Raw genomic sequence first — 12,135 nt, 5'->3', positions numbered from 1 at the left:
TCTATATTTTGGATGCTTATTATATGTCTGACATATGTATTTATCTAATGCGACTATTTAATTTGAAGAAACACTTTTCCAGCTACTTTATAGAATTTATAGCAGCTATATAGTTTAAATGAGCCATGTGATTATATAGCTTAATTATTCATTAAAAATAGATAAAACCAATGTATTATGTGTAGTCAGTGATAACCAATTTAATTTTTAGCAGTGTTGAGAAGTTCTGAATCTATTGAGGACACACTAGTTGATGTCCTGTTATTGACTGAGGAATAAAAGAACACAGCACACACTAGCATGTTTTGATTCACACACTATTACTTCTGCTTTGTGACTGTGACTAGTAAACAATAGTGAAATCTGTATTGTAGGTAGGAAATATGTCATTCAATGTTATTTAAGATAGGAAACAATATAAATTCCATAAAGTAGCTGTAAAAAGTCTGTATCTTTTCTCAAAATTGGTAATGATATTTATTACTCAATGTCTCTACTTGTGCCTCTTGTTCATTAAAGATTTTTGACTCCTCAAGAGATGATAGTATTTCCATACTATATTCTAATGTGTCACGCAAAGATTTGACTCTCAAAAGCAAGAGGTTTCTATTTCATTGCAGACAGTTTTAAATAACTAATTACTAGCATAATCTTTGTATTAATCGCATTTATTGCTGCCATAGAAGGAAACTTTTAAAACAACGGTACTCTATGTAATTTACTGATGCCTACTAAGTTACTATTTCATCCTGAAAACTTTTTATAGGATCACAAATACAGTTAACAATATCTTTAATATTTCAAAAATAAGAAAAAATCTTACATGGTATATGCACTGTGATAAACTCAGGCATATCTGAGTTTAAAAATGCTAGTTAGTAGTCTGCCTGGTCAATATAGTTCAATGCAAGTTGTAATTGATTGTCTCAAATTATTCATATGTTAACCAGAGTTTTAGAAGTAATTAAGTAGCTTTCTTCAGCTCTCATGCTAAATGATTTTTCTAGATTGCTTGGGTACAGTGACACAGACAAATCTAGTACATCCATGTAGCATGTCCATAGGTTTAGGACAAAAGCAATCAGCACTTCTTTTTGCTCTGTTACCTAAATTTGAACATCCAGTGTTGATTTCAGTCCAGAAGTCAGCGTTGTTCTGCATTGAAATGAAATCTAACAAAAACCGAATTGGCAGCGATCTTTTCCACAAAAAGTAGTTATTAGATTTTCCATTTATGCTTCTCAAAGAAGTAGCTGGGTGGAGGGAGGTAGCCTATAATGCAACTTGAATCGAAGGCAGAAGAAATCCCTCCAAAAGCTTAGGAGTAATGTTAATTTATATCCTAAATAATTAGCTCTACCTCTTTTATAGCTTCAGCAAATGACAGGAAAGATACTTGGACTGTTCATTTTAAAGCTTAAAGGTGACAAAACATTGCAGAAAAGGAGCATTTTTTTCTCTCTGTTATACACTGGATTTTAGATTTCTGCTAATGCACAGAAAAGTTTTATAATACTGTTTCTTGCTAAACTTTGTCTAATGCCAGAATTACCTTTAAATGTGCTCTTTTTTATGGGTAATGCTTAAGTCTCCAGACATAATTTTTAAACAGGACCATTCAATGCCCACTGACTTAGCTGTCAAATATTACTTCCTTGCAAATAGCTGTTCTTAGGTCAGCATATCAGTAGACAGGCATTTCTGTCCCTTTTAACAAGTTTGTGCACAGCTTGTAGTTCTAAGAGGGCTGTACAAGATGAAGGAACAAAATTTGGCAGTAAAACATCTAAGTATAAAGATTATTGTTGAAGTTTTTTTAGTATAAAGATGGCTCAAACCCAAAATCTTTGGCTCAGCTGCTACAGTAACTGGAAGTAGTTCTGGTACATATCTGACATTGTGTCTGAATTTTTAGTCTGAACTCACGTCTCCTTCAGTGCCTACCTAAATAAGAACCATAACAAGTAATTTATTTTTTAAAAAACAGACATTTTCCTTTCTTCACTTTGTTGATTTTCAAAATTACTTCAGTCATTATGTCTGGATATGCATGTTAATCCAGTTACTTGCTAAATATGTAATATATCAGTTTGGAAGGAACTGAAAGGCTGTACAGCACTTCTGCATGGTGTGAGTCTTGGGAAGGCAAACTCTCTCAGGTAAAATGCTTACTAAAGTAGCATTACTGCCAGAACATAGTATTCAATTCATACTATTGTGTGAAGGTCAATTATGAATTTAGTTGGTACTAGCTCTTTCACTGTATCAAATTATTTTCACACAGCAGCTCTCATCATTTCAATAACTGTCTTCATCATTTTTCATGTCTTTCTATTTGCAAAACCCAGCAAAGATTAAAGAATATGGTTTCATTAAAGGCATTGCAGAAATCCATGTTACCTTCAATTTGATAAGAATAGACTATGTAACTTCAACCTGAGTTTTTTGCATTATTTCTTCATATAAATTTCTAATACATTTGTATCATTTAATGTCCTTCTCTTCATTCAGAAAAGAAAGCCTCCCATGGGATTTTTCAAGAGGGTTAGAGAGGGTATTTTTACATGTCAGAAAGGAATTGTACTTAATCGTTAGAATAGCACTCTCATAAGTAGGTACCCTCTTTGTGTACTTGCCAGTGAACCAGAATGCTGTGCTTATCTCCTTGAATGCTTACTTCCATTTTCAAGCTTCAGTTGCACTGGTATGCAGCTGGCATAGTCAACATGCTGACACTTTGAAACTTAACTGCTTGGATTGTATGGATAAAACTTTGAGTTTCTTCTCATTTTCCTATCTTGAAGTTTTCATTGAAGGAACAGACCTGTTTATAAAGCTCTCTCTCTAGTCTTGGGTAACTCTAGCAAATCTGGCAAGTCTAGGATTCTAACTGTAGTGCCTACCAATTATTTTTAAAATTACGAGGAACAAAAAGCAGTATAGGTTTTTTGGGGTTTATTTTCTTCCCTCATTCAGTTCATTTGATACTCATCGGTGCATATATATAGTTCTTGTTAGTATTATAATGGAGGCCAGAAGTATTCATCACCTAAAGAAGAAACAACTTTCTTCAGAACTGTCTGGCTTGAAAATCCTTTTGTTTTACACTTTGCTACAAGCATGTACAGATTTCAGTACGTACTGTGAGAACTACCTCCCTACCTTTAAGCACTTTATTTGTCTAAAAGGTAGAAAAAGAAGAAAAAAAATCATAAAAGTGAATGCTTAGAGAATGTGAATCAATAGAAGAGCTGGAGCTGGTTGTAACAGCACGTTTTCCTAACATTTGAGAGAATGGCTGCATGTGTGTGAATGAAGTTTAGATAACAGGCTTGAAACAAGTAATGACTGCCTGACTGCATGGCAATCAAAAGAACATGTTAGAAGCAGAGTATTTTTGCCCAGCCTTTTGCCCTGATCTTTGAATAACTGATAGCACAGCACTATCTGCTGTGACAAATAGTATTTAACTAATTTGCAAGTGTAAAATTTATGCAATACTAGGTAATGTGATATTGTGCCTGCCAATTATGCAGCAAAAATATTCATACCTTCATTATGCCTCTGGGTTTTTTAATATACTTTTACCATCACATAGCAGATATAGGTAAATTAAAAAAGTGAGAGTGAAAATGTTAATTCTCACCAATTTCCAATTCACCATTGGAATATCACCATTTTCAGTATAAAAAAACCCCACAGAACTGTCCCAGTTTATGATTATTTTAACCATTTTAAGTACATGTGTGTGTATACATGCTTATCTATGACATTTTGTTGAATAACGGGAAATTGTCATTAGTTTACATTAATAATGGGAATAATACATACCTAGAAACATTTGAGACAAAAAGAAAAAAAAAGTTCAAATAAATTCAATCACAAATATTTGAAGTAGATTTGGCATAATTTGTGCAATATTTGGATATCACTCACACATGAAAGAATATACTCAGTTATGTGCAAGTATACTCAATAAATTAATATGCTATGAAAAAAGGGTTAATAGAGCTAAAAATAAAACAAAGTCAGAAAAATAAACTTTTTTAATCTGGGAATCTTTGTGAGAGTCAGTTAGGTTAAATAATGCTCAATAATCCTTACTATGAATAGGTTCTGAGATCAGTGAGGACCTGTGTCAGTTTTAGATTGACATTTGTCTCAATAAAATATTAGTCAATAATGATAAATATTAAGTAGAGTTAAAAGTCCAACAGTTTATTCATTTTTTCAAAATGTGTAGAAACAAAAAGCTTATTTTGCATTTCAAATGTTCCATGAGCTGTATGATTGACATAGAATGAATATTGGAAGAGGGAGATAATTTCTTTCACCCATTTATGAAAATTCTTTTTGGTTTAGAAACCAATTCATTAAAGTAAAATCTAAAAATTTTATTCTGGGTAATTCTGAATGAAGATATGTTATTACACACAGAGTTTTGTAGATTGATTATTGTTTACAGTTCTTCAAAGAGACCAATTCTTTTTAAGAGTGTATGTGGTGATGCATCACTGATCAGATCTACTGTCTTTTTTCTTTTTTCTCCTCTAGATTTTCCTTACATCATCTGTTCTTTCTATTATGGCTGATGGTTTGCACTGTACTTTTGCCAAAGCCTCATGTGGAAAGTAAACCCATATATTAATCTAAATGAGTATAAAGATTCGGAATCCATGACCTTTTTTTTTATCTTGATTGGCATAATACACACTTATATTGGATTTGTGATCCATTACAACTGTGCTCCAAAAATTTATTTTCTTTCTGAGCGGATGTGTTTAGGATGCATTTTTTATTGAATATAATTTTCTTCTTTTGAACTATTTTATAAACTTATTAAAAAAATTTTGAATTGAATACTGCTCTCCAATCTACTTAACATGTGTGAATTAACTTTGCTATTATTGAATGTATTAAATGCACATTGATAATACAAAGCCCAGTCTAAATTTTCTGATAGTCCAGTTGATTTCTCAGTCCAGTTTGAGACATATTACTAATGATGCTGTTTCATCATGCACTATTTAAACTCTGTATTAAAGCTGTGTTTTATTAGTCTTGCTTTTACTGGTGAAATTCACAGTATTATAGGTATAATATGAAAAATAAAAATATAAAGGTAGTAATAATGTTTAACTTGCATATAGCAGATCTCATTGGTATTTCCAAGTATTCAATATACTATTATTGCCAAGAAAATCACCTGACAAAGTCCAGTGACCTCACAGTGAGTTAAAAATTGCCAGGAAGAATGATAAGATAATCAAGGTCTCAGCTGGGACTCCAGTGCAGATCTCCTTGAATCCAATATTTTCTCTACATAAAAAAAAAATATAGTTGTAAGATAATTATACTTAGTGTACAGGACAGAATGAAGAAAGCAATAATGCTTTATTTAACATGTCTGAAAAAATAGATGTTGATGTAGCACTTTAAAACCAAAACTACTTGATTTTCTGTTTATTTTCCTTAGGAAGCATAGCTTCAAACAAGAAATATTTTTACATTAACCTCCATTCTCCATAACTTTAAATCATTACTTGCAGAAACTATTAGCAGAGGAAATGTTTTTGCATACTATCTGGCACCCTCTGCTGTGCATAAATATTTCAAACATAGATATTATATTATTGCTGATTGTCTTCTTTAATAGAAGTAAAAGAGAAAAAATATGAAAATAAATATTATATAATTAAGTTAATTAACAGGATAATGTTTGTCTGATAGTATGTTCATGTGTGGCTAGTAAGTATTTCTTAATATCAGTGTCCGCTTTCATGTAAGGTGTTTTTTTATATTTTTTTCAAATAAATGAGAGTGTGGAACTATTTCTTGATTTGAAAGATTTATCATTCTGATGCTCTATTTGTGCCTTTGTGATGTAGGTCTCACTTCACTCTCTTAGTTTCAAAAAACAATATGCAGAACCTTACATACCTCCCTAGTACACTCTCAGAAGAAAAACATTTTATGGCCATGAAAAGGCACTAAACACACACGTTACGATAACAATCTTTTCTTGAAGGAATACGAAGTAGTGTTATGTTAGTTTATAACAAAGCTGTAGTACAATGTTATAAACTGTAGACATTCCCATGTCTGATTAATACAGTAACTCAAGGAATGACATATATATCTTGGAATATCATAGTAAATTTTTCAAATGGTACAATGTAGCCAGTAGGTGTATTTTCTAATGAAAGAAGCCTATAGATATAGGCATATGTCGGAGTCAAATACTCTCTGACCTTCTTTTAAGCATTTGATGTGTCAGAGTTGCAATATTTCGTATCACATTTACTTATCTGAAGATATATGATGTTACAAGAGACTTCTAATTTAGCAAAATATACTGGAAAGACATTACAATACATATATATATATTATTTACACTTAGAAGAATATATCAGTTGCAATACAGAGTTCAATGACAAGACCAGTGTGATTCCCATTATATGTCTCTCTAACATGCTCACTGCCACAACACTGGGATCCCCAATAGCCAGGAAAGAATATCTGGGTTGAAGCCAGCTCAAGCCCATTGATCACCAGTGTGGAGCAATGCTATTAGCAAACTGTCAAAATTCTTGTTTCCCTGAAAGCCTGTGCATTGTATGACTTAACCTAGGAGAGAAAAGATGCCCTGAGACCCCTGCCTGCACCGGGATCTTTGGGAGCTTCATGGTTGTTGGTCTGTGATAGGTGAGACTTTGTAACAGAGGTAGAACAGGGAGTCAGAAATTACTTTTACAATGTGTTCCAGAAAACTTGAATTATGTGTACTGTTTGTTGTTTCTCTGACTCCTCATCCTGCCCAATCACCTAATAAGTGGTGAGTGTTCAGGAAGTATTGGATTATCTTCTTTTTTTTATTCCTCTCCATATTAGAGATTTAATTTGAAAGAGAGATTTTGTTTGTTGGTTTTGTGGTTTCTGGTTTTTGTTTGGTTTGTTTGTTTGGTTGGTTGGTTTGGTTTTTTAGTTATTTATAGCAAGTATGAAAAAAAGCTACATTTTTCTAAATTTCATGGAGTGTCTTCAAGCCACTTACTTTGTCTTCTTGAATAAGAAATGTATGCTAGCAGGGAGCTCTCAGGAGAGGTTTTCACTGTGATATGATCCCTTGTGGTCTGTCATTTGCTGGATTTCTTAACTTCACAAAGCTTATTAGTACTTCAAAGCTGATTCCTTGGGCTTCTGGAGATGGGGTTGTCTGAAAGGAGTATAAGAATTGTGTGTTACTGTATTAGCTACATTTGGAAAGTAGAAAGTTTTATGTGAAAACTATTTTTTTAGTGTTACTGTCTTTTATTTTGTTTCTAAAAATCTAGTCTCTTGTGTACAATACTTTAGCATGCAATAGGTATTCTGAAACAAAACATACAAAATGTGTGTATAACAATAACTAATTATTTCATGTCATTATGGAGTCCTAGCACAATATGGAATGAAGTGAGGTAGAGTTTGTGTCTTTGTACAGTTCTTAATCCCCTAAGAGAAATTAACATTGCAAAGAAATTTGTCAGGATTTTAGTAAGAGAATAAGGTCAAAGAACTGGTCAGTTTGTAGATTACACAGTATGTCTTCTCTGTCAAAGCTGTGATTGTGTCCATCTCGAATTTACTCCTCAAGTGATATCTTTTCTTCTGATACTGTTTTTCTTCCATAATTATCTCTTCAAAGAAATACAGTACATATTATACCATAATTATACCTTAAAGGCTGCATATTGGGCTAGACCATATGACATTAAGCATACCACAATAAAATAAGTTCTATCTGATTGCAAGACAAGTGCTGCAAAACTTTCAGTTCTTTTAATATACAGATGTGATAATTCTGTTTTGTCTAGCATCCTCAGAATAGCCCTCATAAATTCTAATTCTAACTCCAGTGAGGTATAATAACACAGGAATTAAGAAGAAATGTGGCCTAAATAAAAAACGGGGCAGTTAATTTTTATTTTGATTAGAAGGCTTAGAATAAAATAATTAAGAGTAGGAAGTTTGAAGGGGGAAGGGTTTGAAACCAGGCTCTCCAGAGCAGAGCCTAAGGGTGGAAAGCCAGGGTTAGGAGTGATATTCAGCAGACATACAGCTAAAGTGCATGTACACCAATGCACACAGTCTGGGAAGCAAGCAAGAGGAGCTGGAAGCCATCATGCAGCAGGAAAGCTATGACATAGTCACCATCACAGAAGCATGGTGGGATGACTCACATGACTGGAATGCTGCAGTGGATGGCTACAAGCTCTTCAGAAGACATAGGCAAGGTAGGAAAGGTGAAGGGGTGGCTCTATATGTCAGAGAGTCTCCTGACTCTCTAGAACTTGAGGTCAGTGACCATAACGTTGAGTGTTATGGGTCAGAATCAGAGGGAAGGCCAGCAAGGCCAACATCCTGGTGGGAGTCTGTTACAGACCACCCAACCAGGATGAAGAGGGTGATGAATTATTCTACAAGCAGCTGGCAGAGGTTTCAAAGTCACCAGCCCTTGTCCTTGTGGGTGACTTTAACCTGACAGATGTCTGTTGGGAACTCACCACAGTGGAGAAGAGGCAGCCTAGGAGATTCCTAGAGTGTATGGAGCATAATTTCCTGTTGCAGCTGATAAATGAACCTACCAGGACTGAGGCTCCACTAGACCTGCTGTTTACAAACAGAGAAGGGCTGGTGGGAGATGTGGTGATCAGAGGCTGTCTGGGGCACAGTGGCCACAAAATAATAGAGTTTTCAGTACTCAGAGAAGTAAGGAAGGGCATCAACAAAACCTCTACCCTGGACTTCTGGAGGGCAGACTTTGGCCTATTCAGGAGGCTGGTTTGGAGAGTACCTTGGGAAACAGCCCTTAAAAACAAAGGGGTCCAGGAAGGATGGACATACTGCAAGAAAGAAAACTTGAAGGTGCAGGAGCAGGCTGTCCCTTGAAAGGCAAGCTGGTGGGGAAGATGACTGGCCTGGCTGAACAGGGAGATTCTGAAGGAAATCAGGGATAAAAAGAGAGTTTACTGACTGTGGAAGAAAGGCCTGGCTACTTATGAAGAATTCAGGAAGACAGTTAGGTCCTGCAGAAAGAAAATCAGGGATACAAAAGCGCAATTTGAAGTTAAATTAGCCACTTCTGTTAGGGATAACAAAAAGTCCTTCTATAAATACATTAATAACAAAAGGAGGGGCAAAGAAAACCTCCATTCTTTGAGGGACTTGGAGGGAAACATAGTTAATAGAGATGAGGAGAAGGCTGAGGTACTTAACACCTACTTTGCCTCAGTTTTTACCAGTAGGACATGTGGCCCTCAAGCCAACTGGCCTCTGGAGCTGGTAGACAGAGATAGGAAACCAAATAGTCCCCTTGTATTCCAGGAGGAAATAGTTAGTGACTTACTGAGTCATCTGGATCCTCACAAGTCTATGGGACCAGACGGGATCCATCCTAGGGTAATGAGGGAGCTGGCAGAAGAGCTTGCCAAGCCACTCTCCATCATCTTCCAACAATCCTGGCTCACTGGAGAGGTCCCATATGACTGGAAGTTGGCAAATATCACCCCAATCCATAAAAAAGGCTGCAAGGCTGACCCTGGTAACTACAGACCTGTCAGCCTGACCTCGGTGCCTGGCAGAGTTATGGAGCAGATTATCCTGTGTGAAATCACACAGCAGCTACAGGATGGACAAGGGATCAGACCCAGCCAACATGGGTTTAGGAAGGGCAGATCCTGTTTGACCAACCTGATCTCCTTTTACGATCAGGTGACCCAACTGGTGGATGAGGGAAAGGCTGTGGCTGTGATCTATCTGGACTTCAGCAAAGCCTTTGACACTGTCTCCCACAGTGTCAGCTGTGGAAAAGGAAGGAAATGTGTCTCCTGGAAAAGCTGGCAGCCCACGGCTTGGACAGGAGCACTCTGTGCTGGGTCAGGAACTGGCTCGAGGGCCGGGCCCAGAGAGTGGTGGGGAACGGAGCTGCATCCAGTTGGTGACCAGTCACTAGTGGTGTCCCCCAGGGGTCAGTGCTGGGCCCAGTCCTTTTTAACATCTTTATCGACGATTTAGATGAGGGGATTGAGTGCATCATCAGCAAATTTGCAGATGACACCAAATTGAGAGGGAGTGTCGACCTGCCGGAAGGCAGGAGGGCTCTGCAGAGGGATCTGGATAGACTGGAGAGAGATGGGCTGACTCCAATGGAATGAAGTTCAACAAGGCCAAGTGCCGGGTCCTGCACTTTGGCCACAACAACCCCCTGCAGCGCTACAGGCTGGGGACAGAGTGGTTGGAGAGCAGCCAGGCAGAAAGAGACCTGGGGGTGCTGATCGACAGGAGGCTGAACATGAGCCAGCAGTGTGCCAAGGTGGCCAAGAAGGCCAATGGCATCCTGGCCTGCATCAGGAACAGTGTGGCCAGCAGGAGCAGGGAAGTGATCCTTCCTCTGTACTCTGCATTGGTGAGGCCACACCTTGAGTATTGTGTTCAGCTCTGGGCCCCTCAGTTCAGGAAGGATATTGAGGTCCAGAGAAGAGCAACGAGGCTGGTGAAGGGACTTGAGCACAAGTCCTGTGAGGAGAGGCTGAGGGAGCTGGGGTTGTTTAGTCTGGAGAAGAGAAGGCTTAGAGGTGACCTCATCACTCTCTTCAACTACCTGAAGGGAGGTTATACCCAGGTGGGGGTTGGTCTCTTCTCCCAGGCAACCAACAATAGGACAAGGGGACATGGGCTCAAGCTCTGCCAGGGGAGGTTTAGGTTAGATGTTAGGAAGAAATTCTTTACAGGGGGGGTTATCAGGCATTGGAACGGCCTACCCAGAGAAGTGGTGGATTCACCATCCCTGGAGGTTTTTAAAAAGAGATTGGACGTGGCCCTTGATACAGTAATTGGAGTTGGATCAGGGGTTGGACTTGATGATCTTGGAGGTCTTTTCCAACCCAATCTATTCTATGATTCTATGATTCTAAGACCAAGTACAGGGTCCCGCACTTTGGGCACAACAACCCCATGCAGCGCTACAGGCTGGGCACAGAGTGGCTGGAGAGCAGCCAGGCAGAAATGGACCTGGGATTTTGGATTAACAGGAAACTGAACATGAGCCAGCAGTGTGCCCAGGTGGCCAAGAAGGCCAATGGCATCCTGGCCTGTGTCAGTAACAGTGTGGCCAGCAGGACTAGGGAAGTGATTTTGCTCCTGTCCTCAGCACTAGTTAGGCTGCACCTTGAGTACTGTGTCCAGTTCCAGGCCCCTCAGTTCAGGAAGGATACTGAGGTGCTGGGGAGTGTCCAAAGAAGGGCAATGAGGCTGGTGAAGGAAATGGGGCACAGGCCTTATAAGGAGTGTCTGGGGGACCTGGGGTTGTTTAGCCCAGAGAAGAGGAGGCTCAGGGGAGACCTCATCAGTCTCTAGAACTCCCTGAAAGGAGGTTGTAGCCAGATGGGGGTTGGTCTCTTCTCCCAGGCAACCAGCAGTAGGACAAGAGGGCACAGGCTTAAGCAGTGCCAGAGGAGGTTTAGGTTAGATATTAGAAAGAAATTCTTTACACAGAGAGTGATCAGACATTGGAATGGGCTGCCCAGGGAGGTGGCGGAGTCATGATCTCTGAAGATATTTGAGTCTGGACGTAGCACTTAGTGCCATGGTCTAGTTGACAGGGTGGTGTTGAGTCATGAGTTGGACTCTATGATCTCAGAGGTCTTTTCCAACCTGATTGATTCTGTGATTCTGTGAAGAAAACTGTGACAACAATGGCAAGTAGATCTTAGGACTCTCAATTTCTGCCCAGTTTTCTAATGATGACACAGTCTCCTTCCTCTTGTTTTACATTCTCAGAGAAATAACACCAAATTCCGCCCTGTTAACCCCTTCTTGAATGCCAGGGAGATCTAATGCTCCAGCTTGAAAAGACAGACAGACAGACAAACAAACAATCTTCCCATGGTAATTTGAAAAATGCTGTCTAGGGATGAACAGACAGATAAGTCTGTGGATAGATAGATAAGAGGGAGAAAAGGAAGAAGGAATGAACTGTATCTTGGAAGACATCTGCTGGGAACACAGCATTTTAATCATACTACCCTTTTGTCTGTTGAAATATCTTAGTAGGTATATTTTAAAGTGTAGTTTTTCCGTTTCATGCACTGCATC

This window comes from Lepidothrix coronata, unplaced genomic scaffold (assembly GCF_001604755.1).
Source record: "Lepidothrix coronata isolate B3197 unplaced genomic scaffold, Lepidothrix_coronata-1.0 Scaffold56, whole genome shotgun sequence".
Lineage (NCBI taxonomy): Eukaryota > Metazoa > Chordata > Aves > Passeriformes > Pipridae > Lepidothrix > Lepidothrix coronata.
The sequence above is the reverse complement of the archived record's forward strand: the minus strand, read 5'-3'. Positions refer to the sequence as shown.